General features: G+C 37.9%; 1 pseudogene; it reads left to right on the plus strand.

Moving 5' to 3' along the window:
* LOC139460268 (uncharacterized) overlaps positions 1 to 19,868 on the plus strand; it is a 152,346-nt pseudogene that overhangs the window by 1,995 nt on the left and 130,483 nt on the right.

Genomic DNA, 19,868 nt, shown 5'->3' on the forward strand with positions numbered 1-19,868 from the left:
ATCTGAGTAACAGAATTGATGGACTAATATTGGATTTCTTTAAATACTCTCTTCATGACATCCTGCCGTATTTGGAAATATTATTTAACACAACGATGGATACCTATTACTTCCTAAAGATTGGACTCTTGGTCCTACCTTTCCAATTCACAAGAAAGGCTCAGTGACAGAGGTTGAAAATTATAGGGGATTCAACGTACCAGTATATTTAGTAAGATATTGATTAGTATTGTTCGTATTGTGGTCGAACACCCTTGATAAGATCGAAGAGCAAACAGGATTTTGACTACCACTGATTATTTGGTTCTTCTCTAGGCTCTCATAGACAGGCATATTCATTGTTAACATGAAAATTGTACACTAAATATGTCGACTTTTCTAAAGCATTCGATTCAGTGTGTAGAGACAACTGATGGTATCTATTTAATTTACATGGTGTCAGTAATGAAATGGGCAATTTGTTATGTAGTTTTCATGAGGAAGTCAAATCATGTGTTTATCATAGTGTACGCCAAGGATGTGCATTGAGCCCTTTTTTGTTACGTATTTTCATCAATGAGATTGCAGTTCAAATCAAAAGAAATTATGATGATGGTATACAATTACAACCTGTAATTAAAAAAACAATATTCTTGTTACTATTAGCAGATGAAAGAATTATGTTTTCAAGTACTGATAAATAAGCTCGAATAGCACTGCGATACGTGGAAACGTAATGTTAATGTTAATGACAAAAATGGTGTATTTAGCAAAGGAAATACACTGTCAAATAATGAAACGTGGTACTTTCGGGGACATTTACTTCAAACTGAAACCTATAAATCTCTTGGTGTGATACTTTCAAGTAAATTATCATGGAACCAACATAGGTGTAGTGAAAGCATCCAAGCTAAAAAGATATACTGGCGAATATAAATGTCTACTTTATAAATGTGGGTATGGTTATATTTTGGACAGCCAGTGTTTCTCAGAGAATCATTCTATGTTTATATCGAAAAAAGACATTTTTACATGTACTTTCAAACATGGAAATCCATTCTAGATATTTCTAGCAAATGTGAATATTATAGATATTTAAAAATGCAATTGCAGCAAAATAATTAAACTGATGTAAATATAAGAAAATACAGAATATCTTCAGCACAATTTAGATTTCTCGCCAATACCGAGACTGTTGTGATATAGTGATTACCACGCTCGTTAGACGTTTTGAAACACCTCGTTGTAAGATAAATGGCATCTGACAGGCACGAGTGCAGTAATCTGTCTCTTACACACCCTAAAGTAGCACCTTTTTAGCTTTGAAACAATGCATTTTGTCAATTCTCGTGATCACAGTGGTGCATTAATACATCATACAACGGTCATTATTGACGTCACCAAACGTACCGCTTACCACTCATAACTAGATAAGATCAATAAACCCGCTGGATGCCGAGTTACTAATTTTCACCTCAAAGAAATTACCTATTATGTACAACAATGTTTACTTCCATGTGCCATCACTACCGGTGACGGTCTTTTAGGAAATGGCGTAAACATTACGTGGGATTTTCAGAGGAGGATGTCGTTGACGGAGGGATCGTATATATACATAAATGCGTTATGTAAGTAATCAGAAACAATCTGACAATCTGCGTGCTGTTATTTGTTTTATGTTTTCCAATGTAACCAAAAGAATTAGTCGGGAAATGCAGATAACTACTGTTGTCGCTACACTTGATTTTGCTTCAGTCATGGGGTCAGACAAAATGGAAACTTTCACGATGTCTGTTGAATTTACTTGATCATAGCAACGTATATGTCATCATTGAAACCCACAATAAAGTAATGGCACTGATACATGTTTGAATGTATGAAATTACTTTCAGGAAATGACTGAAATATGAGTGTCTGGTTTACAATACCTGTCTGATACAATTCGGCGTAATCGATCATCAAACAACACTCATGAATTGCCCCAACTAGTTGTTGACTGTTAATTAGTCTCATCCAGTTACTTTAGCCAATTTCCTCATCCACTGTTACGAAAAATAATCTTCGGCTCAAACTAACATGAAATCACAAATACCTGAGTGTTGTATTAACACTGTTGTCTCTCACTTAGTGATTTAGTGTCCATTAGTCTGATCAAGTTACTTTGCGAATTTTTTACAACCACTGTTATAAAAATTATCACTTGAAATCACATATTCCTGTTGCATCAAAACTGTATCTCACTTCGTGAATTAGTCCATTTATGGTCAGATGTGCAGCAGTAGTCATAAAACTGATGTAATGTGGTTAAAATGCATACAAAATGAGAACATTTATACATGATAAAAATTTATGTTTGAAAATGCGACTTCAACCCAGAGTGTTACTCGTCGCTATCATCGAGGAAGTTTCTGCATGTCACATCCTCAATCAGATAAGGAATGCAAAGTATTGCAGCACAACATCACAGTCGCACATTCCGATGCCGAACAGTTTTATGCAACACTCAGATTACTTCCTGGTCTCAAGGGCGAGGCTGCAAAAAAAACCTCCACAACACGCGAAGTGTTAGCCTGATCTCTCATATTCATGTCTCATATCATGTTTTATGTTTCCCCCCACAATCCATTTTCTTGCGATACATCATATCCAGAGACGCTTGCCCAAGTTCATAACACTTTTTTTAAACAGTATCCTGGCAAGGGGGTGTTTTATGCGTTGTGATCTATCCATACAAAGAAATATCCCTCGGCTGTGTATTTGTACATGAGTATGAGTTATGAAATAACTTATTCAAGGTTTTCATTTCCACATGCAAAGGTTAGTAAAGTGTACGCTTGGTCACATGAAGAAACTAACCATACAAGGCATTGAATTCTGAACCCCCAGCAAACAACATTTTAGCAAAAGCCCCTATGACGCTCTTTGAAAACTTCGTAGAATAAAGTAAGTTGAAGAAAACTGAAGTTTAAAACATTGTTTCATCGCTTGAATGTTTTACAGGGGAATGTTAACATGTTTATAATGGCGGGGGAAACTCTATATTTTTACTGTCCACTTTTCTACTGCAGTGTAGCTGCCGCGTTTGACTGCGCATTTTGTGTTAGCTTTGTGAATGGTTACAGCTATGTTATGTTTACATACTGTCCTGAATAGCTTTTGTTTGTGTGGTTTGAAATAGCTTTCCAGTTGAACTCCCTCTTTCATTCGTTTCAAGTATGTGCCTTCCCATTCAAGTTGCACTTTGACGCGCGTATGGTCTATTTGAATAGATTGTAACCTGATGCCTTTTAGAGTTACGTTTTTATCATTCTAAATTTGAATTGGACAAAGTCAGATAATAGCGTTTATGTATATCTCTTCCTTCCTCAAATGGTGATGTGATTATTTTCTAGGATTTTCACCTTGCATTCGAAACCACGATCTTGGGAACCACGCACGTCAAAGGGACGTACCTCAGTATGATTTTGTAGGATGAGTGAGTTGGTTTTATAGCCGCCGTGAACAGTATTTTAGTTACATCTTGGCATGTCAGCTTGATGGGTGAGGAAGCCGAATTGATGTAGGTTTAAGAGGTTACCAATTTGTTGAAGCACATGAGCAGGGGTATTGGTGTTAACACAAACAATCTGGGATTCGAACCCACTACCATTGGTTTCTGACGCACTGATTTGCGGCCCTTTTGACTACGTCTATATTCTAATAGAGTCTAAATACCTTCTAAAAAGTTCCATACCATGCTGGATTAGTTAATGGCTGTTCTAGAAGATTCAAGATGACACTTGACCCAAAACGTATCTAAATATAGTACCTTCCTCTCCACTGCTTACAGCAGCGTCAGGCAACAAACACAAACTGTGTGAATGACGGGTGCTACGGGTAATGTGGGACATTCTTTCCCCTTTCGCGAACACCTGGTGTCATCACTGACTTTCACTGATCCATTCATATAATTTTCCCATCTATTTTCCCTCTTACGCCAAATGGTATCTGTTTCGTCGGATAATCAATAATCAAAACTAGTTAATCGCTGGCGTTCACGTTTTTAACATACGAGTGTGTGAGTGTGGTTTGACGCCGCGTTTACAATATTCCAGCCCTTTGTAACAGGCGAAGAATGATCACTGACAAGAATGCATTACTGAACATCTTTTTATGCGGTGTATAAAGAGTTACTGAAATACTGCGACTCGTTAACACCATTGCATAATGAATTTGAACTATTAATATAATAATGAAAGGAAAGCGATTGCTATATCCCATGCTAACAAGAAAAAGAAATTGTTCAATAAAAATGATATTATTCTGAAATTGAATAATGCATCTTTCTATACATATTCTAGAAGACATCTCTTAGACTTTAAGGTCGTGATTCACAATTTGCAGGTACATGTGCATCTTCATGTTAGACGCACAATTTGATGTTTGCTTTGTTTGTTGCGCTCATGATACTTTCACATGTGTACATTATAAATGTGTACAACACAAAATGGTTGTTTTATTATCAGGTGCTCATAAAAACACGTTTTTTCAACAAAAGCTTTGGTTTGATGGGCTGGTGTTTTATTTAAATATTTGTATTTACCTTTTATATCATATAATGTCACCAAATCTGTATTTCCTTCTCTACAACTCCCCTTTATCACATTCGTGCTGAGTCACCACGGTGAGTAAACATGTGACAGAAACAAGTATCGAGTACGTGAATAAATAACAATGCTCCAGTCAAAGCTGTGTGGTTCGGCAAGTTAAACACTTAAGATTGTAACAATTGATATTTGGCAGTTTATTTTATTGTAGAACAATGATTGTAACGGTATTACACACAACTCTTTTAGTACAGATTTCTAGGTTAACATATTCTTTCAATTTCGAATCAACACGTAACACAATGTCTCATTTCAAGACTGATACAAGGCAGGAATCAAAAGTGATAAAACTTTCTCTTTATCCGTAAGAATTGTGTGATTGCACCAAAGTCCATTGGACGATTCCGACTACGCCATTAGCATATGTTTATGAGTCACCATTGTAATGATGATACCAGGTCATCAGGACGGTACACATGCAAAGGCTTCTCAATGGTGAACCATTGCATGTCTACTCAAAACAAGTACTAACGCCTCAAGTGATGTAACCCTGATAAAAAAACCTTCGAACGTAAGTCGTATGACGCGCTTTGAAATGTTTGTAGAGAGAGCATATTCAAGAAAACACAAATATATCGTTTCACAGCTGGTGTGTTTGTTCCTATGATTTGTGGGTGGAATGTTAAAACATTTTTTTATGACGGAATGAAATTATATATTTACTGTACATACTTTTCTACTGCAGTGTGGGTGCGGCGTGTCACTTGAAATGTGCATGGTGTGTTCATTGCATTGATGTTAATTTATGTGCATGTGAGTTCTTCGGTGCATGAACATTACTTCGGTCACACAGTGATTATGTACGCTGGAATTCACGCATTGCTACCTGCTCCTGTTTCAACAGTGATGGTAAACCTGGCTATCAGAGAGATTAAATATCTTTCAATTCACTTCCTTGTTACAAGCGCGGGCCTCCCAGCCTTGACCGCAGCAAGCAACGTGTAAGTCTGATCATATCTCTACAAACATTCTTCTCAATCCAGCTTATTATTAATCTTTATGTGTTTGTTTATTTATTAAATGCCAAAAAGTGACCACTGTATAGTGACATGGTAGGACAACGCCCGCTTACACACAACTCAGGAATGAGATCATCACAATGTTGCCCTGCCAGCTGAAAGTCCTGACCTAATTTAATAAACGTGTGTTGAACGTGAGGGTCACATGCGCCAACCTCCTTTGTCGCTTCACTGTCCAAACCAATGTTTCTGCAAAATATCAGTGTAGGGTGATTTTAGGCCGCTTTTAGCAATAGTCAATTATATCACGACGGGGTAAATCAGACGTGGACCATGTGGGGATCGAACTCGCGTCATCGTTTTAACCACTGCAGTCTTTCCAGACGCTCTTTAATGTAACTGGTGTACACGTAATATAACCCCTGAGTTAAAGAAAACATCAAACAGACCATTTATCATCACTTGCCTTCAAATGTTGCATTGTGATTGTCTCCTCAGATGTGCTCATGTGACCTAATGTTTCATGTTCAGATTGGGGCGGTCGGGTAGCCTAGTGGTTAAAGCGTTCGCCCGTCACGCCGAAGACCCGGGTTCGATTCCTGACATGGGTACAATGCGTGAAGCCCGTTTTTGGTGTCCTCCGCCGTTATGTGTTAGATATGACATGACACAAAGGAACAAAGGTCAGAGGATAATGTAGCGTATTTATTCAACAAGCATGAGTGTTCGTGAGAACCGTCGATACGCTCACAAGGAAGTATGATATACGTTTTCTGGTACACAAAAAGTTCATTTTAGTTCCCTCTGACACAGGTTTGTATAGACATTGCCTCTACATTTTCTGAAACCTGTTTTAACATCCTTGACAACATAACAATTAAGTATACATCAGTAACAATGCACAATTAATTTATCGGTATATGTCTCCTTCTATGTAAGCTTTTGTTTGGTATGCTTATTGTTTATATCCTAAACAGCCTCGTGAAGATCTTGGTCAGTGTTGGTTTTCAGCGACCCATGCTAGTCACAAGATGCGACTCACGGGACCGGGTGGTCAGGCTCACTGACATGACGATAATGTCGGTATATGTCACCTACAATGTGTGGTGCTATGCATGTAAAAACTGCATCTACCAGTACCTTTGTGCAGATATTTATATCATTATAACTTATATAATTTGTAATTCCCGAAAATGGAAATGACATGTCATCTGAATAGGTTTGAGCAGCGAGGTAAGCTGATTTGTTGGATTCCTTTTATGTTAACCAGCATTCTCAAAGTTGCACCAACTGTTACATGTAGATCAACCGGCTGTTTACGTGTTAAGTGGTTCTGGTTGGCTAAATGTGGCTGAATTTGTTTTCAGATTTCATCGGACAAGCACATGGACGATGTTTCTGGTATATGTTCTACTTCTTGTCTCATTGCCGGACTCCTCACAAGGTAGGTCCTTACTACGCAGATTCATACAGTTTGAACATCGGTGTTTTGATTCATACCTCAATCATCCGAAAACAATACACAGTCAATCCTAAAGTAAGGAGACATAATTATCAAGGCATCATATTGTGCCTAGGTGAGGAGTGTATGTTGTTGTTCTAACTATATCACAGGTGTACAGTTAGGTGATTGTGGGGAAACGTTAAACAAGAGGCATGCTTAGATATTAGATACTCGCAGTCATTCTATTTGTTTCTACAGAAGAATGTCACTGTCAGAATGGATGCATGGATTTCCCTGGTTCTCCTTGCCCAGGAACAATGTGCCAATCAGACTGGTTTGGGAGTTACTGCCAAAAGCGTGAGTAAACGTACAACATAAATAGTTTCATTCAGAGAACTGTAAGCAGATATCTTGTAAGCATAAAATGTGCCATTGTTGTATCATGAAATACTGTGGCATAATATGAGTTATTATTGATATACATGTATACAAATTATGAATGTAACAAAATAGTAATTTATAGGCACCACATATTCAGGGTATGGGTCGAATTTAATAATCAGTCAGCCGAATCATCCAAATAGCACCCAATCACCTGTACCTAATTGTCATAATTTATAATCAGATATATGGAGGTTGGGTGGCCAACAATTTACCGAGCGAAGGTCACATGCAAATGTCCTAGAATTGGTTAAAAACGAGAACATCAGCAAATGTTGAAGTAGCCTTTTGCAAAGAAGGAAAGAAATGTCAACAATGAGATTTTTTACTTGGACGATGTTAAAAAAGTACGTTTTGTCTTCGTTTTGATTTTCAGCTATACCTTTCAATACTTCTTTTGAAAATAAAGGTTTCTAAGGTGGAGTGTTCAATGTGTTCAGCATTTTAAGTGCGGACTTTGCTAGATTGAACATGCTGCCGAGTACGACTGTGTTTTAATATTTGATCTATTTCGTTAAAGGCAACATAGCACGTGGAAACCCGACACGTCAGAGTAGCGAATTGCAAGGATTTGGTGGTCCCTATCCATCTGAGAGAGCTGTTGATGGCAATACTGACCAAACGTTGGATCATGGAAGTTGTACGCACACAGGCAACACGACGTCCACAGGGGAATGGTGGCGTGTTGACATTAATACCACATTGGATATCAGACGGATGAGAATTTATCTCCGTAGTGACAGTGAGTCTGACATATGTTTAAATAATATACATCCTGTTCATGAGGAGGGGGACATGCGTGTACCAATTGGAGTACCCACTCGTTGTGTCCTTTAGGCGTGGCAGGATCCTAAGCCTCCATCCCCGAATATTACACAATTGGTTGCTTTCTTTGGAGATTTCATGGTTTGTTGTTGTACGCACACTAAGCAATATTCAAGCTTTGTGACGCCAGTCTGTAAAGTCTAGTGTCGACCAAACAATCCATTGATTTCCATCAAGAGCATCGATCTCCGAAATTCGGATGCGACGGTATGCATCATGCAAGTGATACATTTCTTATGTATTCCAAGGAATGTCTTGAAAATATCTCACATCGCACTATTACTCACATCGTTCTACAAAGTGTGCTTGTTTTTTCTAAATTTAACTTGCTCAGACGGCACAGTTCGAAATTCATAACATTTACAATTATCAACATCAAAAGGATAAATTCCAACAAGCATGTATGTCGCTACACATGCCAGCAGGGCCTAATCGGGGTTACACATTATACCTATACACATCTTGTATCATCACATAATGTATGTTGTTCACTTAACGTGTGTAGTCACAGTTCAATCCATTGATTGACATAATGAGCATCGATTTACGCAATTGGGATGCAATGACATGCATAAAGCAAGTCAGCGCGTCTGACCCTCGATCCTGTTAATTGCCTTTTACGACAGGCATTAGTTGCTGAAGACCTATTTTAACCCGGATCTAACCCGGGTTTTGTAAGAGAAATTAAGTAGATGAACGCAGTCTGACCACACAGACTATGTACATACATATGGTATATGGTGAATTTGTATTCTTATACAATTATCAACACGAGAAGGATAAATTCCAACATGTGGAATTTATATAACAGCATATACATGTACCACAGGGCCTTATCGGGGCTACACATTATACCTATTCACATCTTGTATCATCACATAACGTTTGTTGTTCACAGATAAAGACCGCAACGTGGGCCTTCATGTGAAGGTTGGTGACCAACTGTGTTACACATTGTCCGAAGACAACAGACAACAGACTGTTTTAAATATTACATGTGTCGAAGCTTTGAATGGTTCATCTGTAACAATAAGTGTCAATGGACCCTACCTGACATTATGTGAGGTGCAGATATTCCGTGAGTAGTCATGTTGACATGTTATTTTCCTTATTTGCAATACATATTATTATTTTATAGCATTAAATAAAAACATCGGAATATAAGCACGAACATAGGATATGATAACGAGAGCTGTCTTTAAATAATAACATTATAAGTAACAGATAGAGATTTAATGACAGTATTGTGTCGGGGTATAAAAGGACAGTTGCGAGACCAAAGAACGAGGCGAAGAAACCGTTCCATTTATCCCGATAAAGTTATGGCACAGCTCCCCCATATATCTCAAAGCACAACCAAATACGTGGCTTCCATGGCTAGCATATGGGCGTCTGTAGTGAACAGTTCGCCCAAAGGGCTCTTTTCACTTTCAACTATTGGTCCAAAAGTCCACGTCCCAAGCGTCTGTGTACATGTTGCCCAAACAGCACTGATGTATAAAGTATATTAGTTGGAGTAAATAATCAGGATATACTTGTTCTACATGGGTCCCAAATTAAAATGACCAAGGTCTATTGGATCAGATTCATAAGGTGTTCTCTGATTTGCATCTCATAGTATGTGTACTTGTAGAATGCAGCGATGGATGGTTTGGAGATGACTGTGACAAGCAGTGTCAGTGTCAGAATACAACTGAAGTATGTGACAAGGAGACTGGTAACTGTAGCAGTGGATGTGCTGCCGGAAAACATGGACCTGGGTGTCAGCAAGGTATGACAGAATATGAAATTAGGAAATCGTCCATCTGGTAGATTTTCAAGTTGAGTATCAACGTAATTCTAAATTAATTTGTATTGAAGAAATATTGTCTGTACAATTAGAGAGTTTTGTTTTTGTGACTTTTTAAAGTATAGTTACACACATTTAAGACAATAATTATTTAATGTCCTTGTATGTGTATTGTATATTGTAGAATGCAACAATGGTTGGTTTGGATCTGACTGTAACAAACAGTGTCAATGTCTAACTGGCTCTGAAGCGTGTAACAAGGAGACTGGCCACTGTAGCAGTGGATGTGCTGCTGGGAAACAAGGTCAAGGATGCCAGCAAGGTTTGACACAATGTGAAATTGGGAAATCGTCCATCTGGTTGATTTTCTCACTTAAAGTTTAGTATCGACGTAATTCTAAATTAATTTGTTTTGAACACACATTGTTTGTACAGTGAAACGTTTTGTGATTGGGATTTTTTAAATGACTTTAGTGATACACAGCTGAGAAAATATAATGTCCTTGTATGTGTCTTGTGTATTGTAGAATGCGACGATGGTTGGTTTGGCTCTGACTGTAACAAACCTTGTCAATGTCTAACTGCCTCTGAAGCGTGTAACAAGGACACTGGCCACTGTAGCAGTGGATGTGCTGCTGGGAAACAAGGTCCAGGATGCCAGCAAGGTTTGACAAAAATCGATTTATTACCAATTGTTTATCTGTAACCGTCTGATGAAAGGAAATCCATTCACAAGCAGTGGCAACTGATGCCATAATGGAGAACTCTACACTAGGTAGTCGTTATACACATTAATTACGTCAACTATAGTCAGAAAGTCAAGTTTTCCTTCGTAAAACAGAGAGCATAAAGTCAAGACGTGTTTAACTACCTATCCGTACAGAGTGTGTCCAACATCTTTATTGGGTCAACTGTTCCTTCACGTGTGGTCAGTGTAGCGGTGATGATAAGTGATGATAAGACATTTACGTGTGGAATATTTTACGTGAAGTCATAAACTAAGTCATTGTTCAAAAGATAATTTGGTACTTTTGATGTAATTTGGTATCATTTCCTTCTAAAACACATAATATAACATGAAGAAGTGTTGATATATCCCTATCCATACAGATTGTGGCCAACATCATTATGGGGTCAACTGTTCCTCCACTTGTGGTCAGTGTAGCGGGACGTCGGACTGTAATAAGGATGATGGAACCTGCACACAAGGATGTAAACAGGGTTACAGTCCCCCTTTGTGTAAAAGTAAAATGTTATTTTATATAGTCTGTATGATGCAATGGACTCTGCGTTTAGATGAAATTTGTTATGATTGTGGAGTTAAAGTTTAACGTCACATCGGCAATATTTCAGCCATATCGTGACGAGACGTTATGATTGTGGAAATGAATGTTGTCGCCTCTATTAAGAAACGCTTGAAATGCCCGGTGTCTTCTGTCACGCTGTGGGCTTAAATAAGATGTGTAACACCTAGCTAGTGTCATACTTACCATAAATTTAGAAGGTCAGTGTTGTATTTTAATAAATATCAATCTACATTTAGGGCTCCTGTAAAACTTTATGGTGATGATCTCTGAGGCTATGACATTTCAACATTTCATTTCAACAGCCATTATGCATGTGTAAATGTATTTGGTAGCTGCTAAAAGCTATAGAGAAATATTTGACATTCTGTTTAAAGTCGAATTGCATAGAACTCAATGGGTAATGGTGTCATTTAAATGGAAGATCATAAAAGGATAAACTTTCCTTCCTATTTTCAAATTCTAAATCGCACTGCGTAGCTTTGTGTTTTCACTATTTGTCTTATAACTGGAATGGAAGTGATGTCATTTGAACGGAATTACGTATAAGTAGTGAGATTAGTTTTCCCCAAAGTAATCTTCTTTGTCGAAATGAAATCATGTGCGAAACGTAGCAGGTTTAAACACCGGGATCGAGAGTGATGTTTATAAACTTTGGATACAATTTCTACTCCTGATTGTTAAGGGTGCATGTGTGTACAAGGGTCCCGAAAATATTTCTGGACATATGGTGAATTAGAAATGTAAATGCTGGGTTTCACAGTGTCTCTCGTTAGATATGATTGTTCTGAAATTGTAGTTCTGTAAATTTTACAATATATTGTGCGTATGCCATATATTTATATCTCAGTTATAACATTACCTAGATATTTTATTGTTACCTTAGTCTAAACATTATGATTGGTCTCAATTCATATGTAAATCAGTGTATGTATGTCATTTGTTTTTTTCATTGTTGAGAAAATGTGAAATCGAAGCTAGTTTAGCGAAAATACTTTCATTTATAACTAGTAGGATGAACGTACGTATTTCTAACCGAATGTTACCTTACTCCTGTCATCATACAGCATGTGTGCCTTGTTATAATGGGTCCACGTGTACATCAACGCTATTTCTAACACGGCAGATTGGAGATGTGGTGATGGGTGTCAACCTGGATATCAGAATCCACTGAGGCAACACCTAATTGAACCAGTCCGCCATATGATAAGAAAATTCCACAAAATGTATAAATAAGATATATGTGCACGTGAACTCTCCTGGGGCACTTTTAAATCTTCCAACTCTTTCTCAGTCAAGACCAATTCATATAGTTAAGCTGAGAATCTACAAGATATTATTTAGTACTTACAATTAGGTGCTAGACAGTGAGACAATGCACGCGTTATGGAATGTGTATCTCAATATGTTGTATATCTCTTCAAAACGTATCTAGGCTTCATTTTATATTAGAGAAATGCATGTTCACCCCAATTGTCTTAACAGCTCATAACAGTGTCTTTTGGAACACTTTTGAGATGATGTTTTTACTGACAAAGACGTATAAAATGTCCAAGTAGCTTTCAAGTGAAATTGTACAGTTGAAGTTTTAACCTTTCAGTTCCAAGAGCGAGACTGCACATTGATCTGTACATCTCTATATGTGAATCAGTTCATACTTCATTCCACCTTTTATACATGTGACTTGTAACAAAATCTCTCCATGAAAGATTTTAATCTGACATTCAACTTATATTCCAATTTCAAATTGCACATACATTGTCTTATGATACGTATTTTGTTGCATTTTGTCATTTAAGCTGTATAAAAAATAAACACATCATGCGATGTGGTAATTTCATCCTTTCAAGGCAAGGCTTTAAGATAATCTTTGTCCATTCAGTGTGTGCAGTTCACTTCTATGGACCGCCCTGCCAAGGATGTGGACACTGTAAGGACGATTCCCCATGTTCTGTGCTAAATGGGACATGTTTGACTGGCTGTAAACCTGGATATGAACCTCCACTGTGTATCACAGGTAATTTATTTTAGTTTATCTTGATCCAATATATTTTAAAGTAGTGATTAAATCACAAATGGGAATAAATACAATATTTTGGCATCACAATGTCAGTTCCAGTTGTACTTATTGATACACAGCATGTCCGGCTGGTTCCTACGGGTCGCCCTGCAGGCAGTGTGGACACTGTCAGGACAACACCAACTGCTCCAGGCAAGATGGGACATGTTCTACTGGGTGTGAGGCTGGATATCTACGCCCGCTGTGCCATGAGAGTATGTAACAACATAGACACATTCTGTCCCGACTTTGTGGAGGACTTAAAATTATTTGCATATGTTGGTTATTGTAGTGTCTGCAGTGCGATCTTTCACACGTAATCGAATGTATGACTGTGATATCATCTAATGAAACGTCTCAGAATACAATTTATCTTTCATTAACACAGGTAACATATCTTATTTCATCTGGAGTCAATATAGAAAAAAAGTAGTGATTAGGTCATACATGGAAATAGATATATTATATTGGCATCACAATGTCAGTTCCAATTTGTACTAATTGATACACAGCATTATGGTTTGCTGTAGGTTTGTGATAAACGTAAAACATAATAAGGGAAGATCCCTCCTACACAGTAATAATTATTCTCCTTTCTGCATTTTATATGGTTATTCTATTCCATTTTAAAAGAGTGTCCAGACACATTGTATGGAGTGAACTGTTCGTCAAGTTGTGGCCAGTGTCGTGCATCAACAACTTGTCACCAAGTGAATGGAAGCTGCCTTGAAGGGTGCAGTAATGGTTTCAAAGGCCCTTTGTGTAAAGGTAATAATATAGAAACATTATCTCAAATAAATGACAAATGTGTAAATTACGGTTTTTTTCATGTTGTACAGACACTAAAATGGATAATAAGAATGACATGTTTGGAGCTTAAATAAAGATAACTCGATCATCCATCAATCTTTCCTACTCAGCAGCACTGACCTTCATCCTGAAGCCTTGTTTGATGGTGATTTTACCGGATGGCCCACCGATGGGGCATGAAACGCTTTATATAGAGCTTCATAAGCACATGCTATGAAATAGTGGGAATCGTACAATGGACAGCGATTTCTCATGATTATGGCAAGAGTTTTCTCACTTGTGTTTGGGTAATGACACAATTCGTTTAGTGCAAAATCATACTTTTAAGGAGCACCATATATACGTTACCATATAGACAACTAACAAAGACCAGATACGTTTCACTAAAAAGCCACGATAGTGTAACAATCAAATCGAAAGCGTCTAACGAAGAGAATAACCAGTCATTATTGTCCGCCGAAACAGATTCCATTTGGCGTCAATGGCAAAAAAGCTGTGAAAAATATACGAATGGACCAGTGAAACTAAGTGATGATACCAGGTGTTCGCAGGGATATTGCTCAATGCCTACAGTCATAGACTAAAGACCAGAGATCCTGCCCAATATTCATGTTGGTTATCTTAATGACAATTGAGCTTAATGTTAACCCAATGCGCGCCATTAAACCTCTTACAACATCTGCTTTCAGAATGTGCGTCATTAAGCCACTCACAACATCTACTTTCAGAATGTGCGCCATTTAGCCTCTCACAATATTTACTTTCAGAATGTGCGCCATTAGGCCGCTCACAACATCTACTTTCAGAATGTGGGTCATTACACCTCTCACAACATCTGCTTTCAGAATGTGCGCCATTAAGCCTCTTACAATATCTACTTTCAGAATGTGTGTCATTAGGCCTCTCACAACATCTACTTTCAGAATGTGGGTCATTTAGCCTCTCACAACATCTGCTTTCAGAATGTGCACAATTAAACCTCTTACAATATCTACTATCAGAATGTGTGTCATTAGGCCAATCACATCTTTAGGCGCATTTGAAACAGCTGGTAGTCACGAGCTGGTTACAGACAGCCTTTATGTACAGTTGATATCTACCGTAATATGTAAACATTATCCCAAATCAATTGACAAATTTACATTACTACATAGCTTAGGATGGGTACGGTTAGATTGAGTAATGACACGAGGTCCCTGTTGCAGCGTGTAGATAATCGAGTTTAAAACAGACAGTCCAGTCAGTGATGTTATGAGTAACGATCCACGCTTAAACACTACCAACCAAGCCAGCGAACCTGACCTTGCGATGCATTAAGTCGCCTCGAAATATCTTAAAAGACATTGTGTTTCTGTCGTTGTTCATAAAACCATTGCAAACGTAACAAACGTATTTATGTTGTATGGGAAATATTCCACAATGCACAAATGAACTATTTGAGGACTGCCTCTTCTAGAAAGAAAACTCTGAGTCGTGTACATCCTCTCTATCAAAACCAGCTGCTTTACAAAGGAGTAAATGTGAATGTTTTTTAATAGATAGATCATTAGTAATGCAGTGCACATTGGGATTTATACTGCATAAAGAAGAGAGGGCGATTGAGAAACAAATATGTTACTTCATCGACCAATGCAAATAAGCCCACATTCCATAAACATTTCATTAGATATTGAGTAAGAATATTCTGAAGCAAATCAGTACATGACACACAACTATAAGCTTTATGATAATAAACTGCCGAGAAAAGATGTATGCACGTGTAAACTTAATTTGACTGGAAATTACAAAGGTTATCAAGACGTTACTAGGCTGTTACAGTCGCGAAAACAGTGCAAATATAAGGTAGCTATGACACCCATATCAAATACATCAGCATCGAAAACCCATTCCGTTGTTTCATTTTAGCCAACAAAAAACACGGGTGTATACTTTCTTTGCCCGGCAGTTTATATTTAATGTAATAAATTGTTTCAATAGCATGTATCCCAGGAAGGTATGGAGAAGGCTGTCTTCATACTTGCGGTCACTGCCAGATCAACGGTTCATGTAATGCACAGACTGGACGCTGCGAACGCAATTGCCAACCAGGATATATGGGACCACTGTGCATACAAGGTGAGAAGAAGTTACTTGTTTGTAGTTTGATAAAGGGTGAATACCCTTGTTTATTGCTTCTCCAATGAACTGGTATAAGGTATAAATATATAATGTACCTGTATCTAATACCACGTGTACATCCACAGTATGCATGTTTTCAGAATGTGCTGACTACACCTACGGAATCAACTGTTCCGGTGTCTGCAGCTGCCTGAACCAGTCTGAGGTATGTGACAAAATCACAGGTGATTGTAGAACGGGGCATCAATCAACGACAACAGCAGCAGCAGCACATCAGGGTCAAGGATGTGATGGTAACAATATAGTTAGTACAATAGTTTCAGTTATGTGTAGATCCTGACAGTTTTGTGTGCGCGTCTGTGTGTGTGCATGCGTCGGTGAATCCGTGAGGGCGTGCGCGCGTATGTGTGTGCGTGTGTGTTTGTGGGGGTCCTGGATTCGTCTTGATTACGATTACAGATTTGTCAGTGCCTTTCCTGTGTTTCTTGGTTTCATCATCGGCCGTACTAAGTGTGTGCGTGCGCGTGTGCGTGTCTTGTGCGGGGGTCTTAGATTCGTCTTGATCACTGATTTGTCAGAACCTTTTCTGTTTCTCTTTCCTCCATACTGAGCAGGTTTATGTCTGGTGGCTGTCTTATCTTCACATTGCTATAATGGCAAGCAGTGGAAGAGTTCGCACACAGATCATGCACTGAGCAGGTTTCATTTAACTTTCCTTGAGTCATAAACGGCCTCATTCCATCAGCTTACTAAAGTATACATGCGTCACTAATACACAAAATAACGGTGGTATGTATACATTTTCTCATATCAAGTTACTTGAATGTTTCAGATATCCGCCTCATTGTTGTCAGTTGCCTTCTGGCCATTGCGTGTGTGTATGCAGTAATTACAACTGCAACTATCTACAGGTAATACATGGAATCCAACACAACGCGGGTTGAAATGACACATATACATGTACGTCTACATGTGTATAGAACCAAACTAAACTGTTTTAATACCTGATGATCGAACATTTTCAAATTAACTTTAAGTGATTTAATTCTAATTTTCAGAATCAGACGCAGCATGAAGATACTCAAAGCTGAACAAATGCAACAGTACTCAACTCTGCAGGTCCGAGGGGAATCGTCTGTTTATGACGTCATTGCCGAGAGAAGCGTGTATGCAAATGAGCCCATTCAGGGGGATGGTGACCAAGATCCGAATAAAAATTGACAAAGATGCATGTGTGTATTTAGATACCCTTGTTTGAGATCAGACACACTTCGCTTTTAACTCCTCAACATTTCCAAATTAAAGTTTCAAAGGACAGTTTTGGTTGCAATCATCACTACGGGCAACATGACCGTTCAGATTGAGCGACCGCCCCCTTGATTTGATATTTGCTTCTGTACATTACTGTTGCCTTTTAAATACATTCATGTACATAACTGGAACAACTGAACAAGCAATGAAGAATGTGTCATCTTTTACCTACAGTGACATTCTGCGTCATCGGTCTGTGTGTGTGGGACCTTGCATTTATAATTGCTTCTGTACATTAAATGGTAATTTCCATCTAGTTTTTAGTTACCTATAAGACAGTAACCTAAAAAACACTTTGACCTTTATTGTATCTTCAACATCTTTTCAATTTGCAAACACTACGCCTTACCTTTATGGTCATGTTACTTACATTAGCTTAAATGCTAATCCATTGTATCAGATTGACGTGTGTTAAAAAATAACCTCTCAGTCGCTTGGGGCGAAAGACTACCCGAGCTGAGGTTTCAAACTCGGATGTCCGCGCTTTGTCACTTCCTGGGTATTAAAAGTTAATTTTCTGATGCCTCTGGGAGAAAATCCTAAACTTAACCGCGTCAGTTAAACGACCAGAGTCGCTGTTCAACTTGGCACATATTAGCTGGTTATGTAATAATCGGTTTGACCAAATTTCCGTTGATATATTTAGACTGGCGTCGTGGCAACTTATACCTGTGCCGATTTGTAATACCCTCTGCATATGGGTCAGGTGTATTTTAGAACTGACCAGTTAGTTTAAGTGTTGCTAAGTTGTATATATTCGTCTGTCAGACGTCACGCTGTGTGGGTCCAATGCTCAATTGTTTTCTTATTACTAAATGCTTCAGCTTGGTGGTTATTGTTTTAGTATTTATCAATTTTATTACAATCGTTCTGCCTATTTATATATGTTTTCTTTATCCCTTGTCTATAATAACGCTCGCTATTAAAACGTTTGACAATTATGAGTCTGCTCCTCTTCGGGTGAGGCTATACTCTAGCGTTAACTGCGTGATCGTTAGTTAAGCACCTTAAAGTTTATTTCATAACTAGTTTGATGTACCAACAACCATGTAGTACAATGGGTCCTTTTAAGATTTATGTTAATCATATTTATTTATGTATAACGTTACTTGCAGCGCACACATTACCCCATAGATTAGAATGTTCTTTGGTATTAATAATCAGAATGAAAAGAATGTCGGGTACTCTTCTTTTGGGTCATAAATATATAAACATGGTTAATATAGCAAACCCCGAGTGTACCATAACTGAAAATACAGTTTCAACCTTTACTTATATACCCCTTACTAGACCATATTAGCCCCATTTGTTGTGCTCTCAGACGTTAGGAGAAAATAACGAAGGAAGGAAGAAAAATATGTTTGTATGAAACACATTTTTCAGCCATTTAAGACTGCAGTTGAAACATCGGCCATACCATAATGTCCTATTGATTTTTGAAGTACGTCACAAGTTTGTCGTAACTTTAAGATCATAATAAGGGTTCTCATTTTTGCGATGCTCCTTTCGTTTCTTCAATTTCATCAAACAATTAATACAGCGAAACAAATTTTGAAGCAAATTTGAATTGGAATTCTTTCATCTCCGATATCTATTTCATCATTGAAGTTCACACCATAGTAACTGCACTGATACGTCTTACAATATGACTTTGTAAATATCATGAATGTATGAAATGACTTTCAGTGACTTTCAATTCAGCCATGCCACGTAATTGATCATAAAACAACACTCGTGAATTACCCCACATCAAACAACACTCGTGAATTACTCCAACTAGTTGATTGTTAAGTAGTCTGATCCAGTTACTTTAGCAATTTTTCACATCCAGTGTTATACAAATGATTACTTGGAATCACAGTATTAACACTGCTGTATCCCACTTCGTGAATTAGTCACTCAGTCGTCCATTTGTGTTGGACAAGGCTCAGACAGATGCGACATCAGTAGTCACAAAACTGACGGAATGTGGTTAAATGCATACTTTATGAGAACATTAAAACATGTCAAAAATTCTGCATGCTAAAAAAAATGCGACCCGTAATCGCACTGTGCAGTGCATGTTTGTTCGAGTACCACCCATCGCTATTATCGACGTTGTTTCTACAAGTCACATCCTCAATTTGATTAGGCCTGCAAACTATCACAACACAGCATCACTGTAACTGATCCTTGATATATTA

This window comes from Haliotis cracherodii, unplaced genomic scaffold (assembly GCF_022045235.1).
Source record: "Haliotis cracherodii isolate W230 unplaced genomic scaffold, xgHalCrac1.p SCAF_14, whole genome shotgun sequence".
NCBI lineage: Eukaryota > Metazoa > Mollusca > Gastropoda > Lepetellida > Haliotidae > Haliotis > Haliotis cracherodii.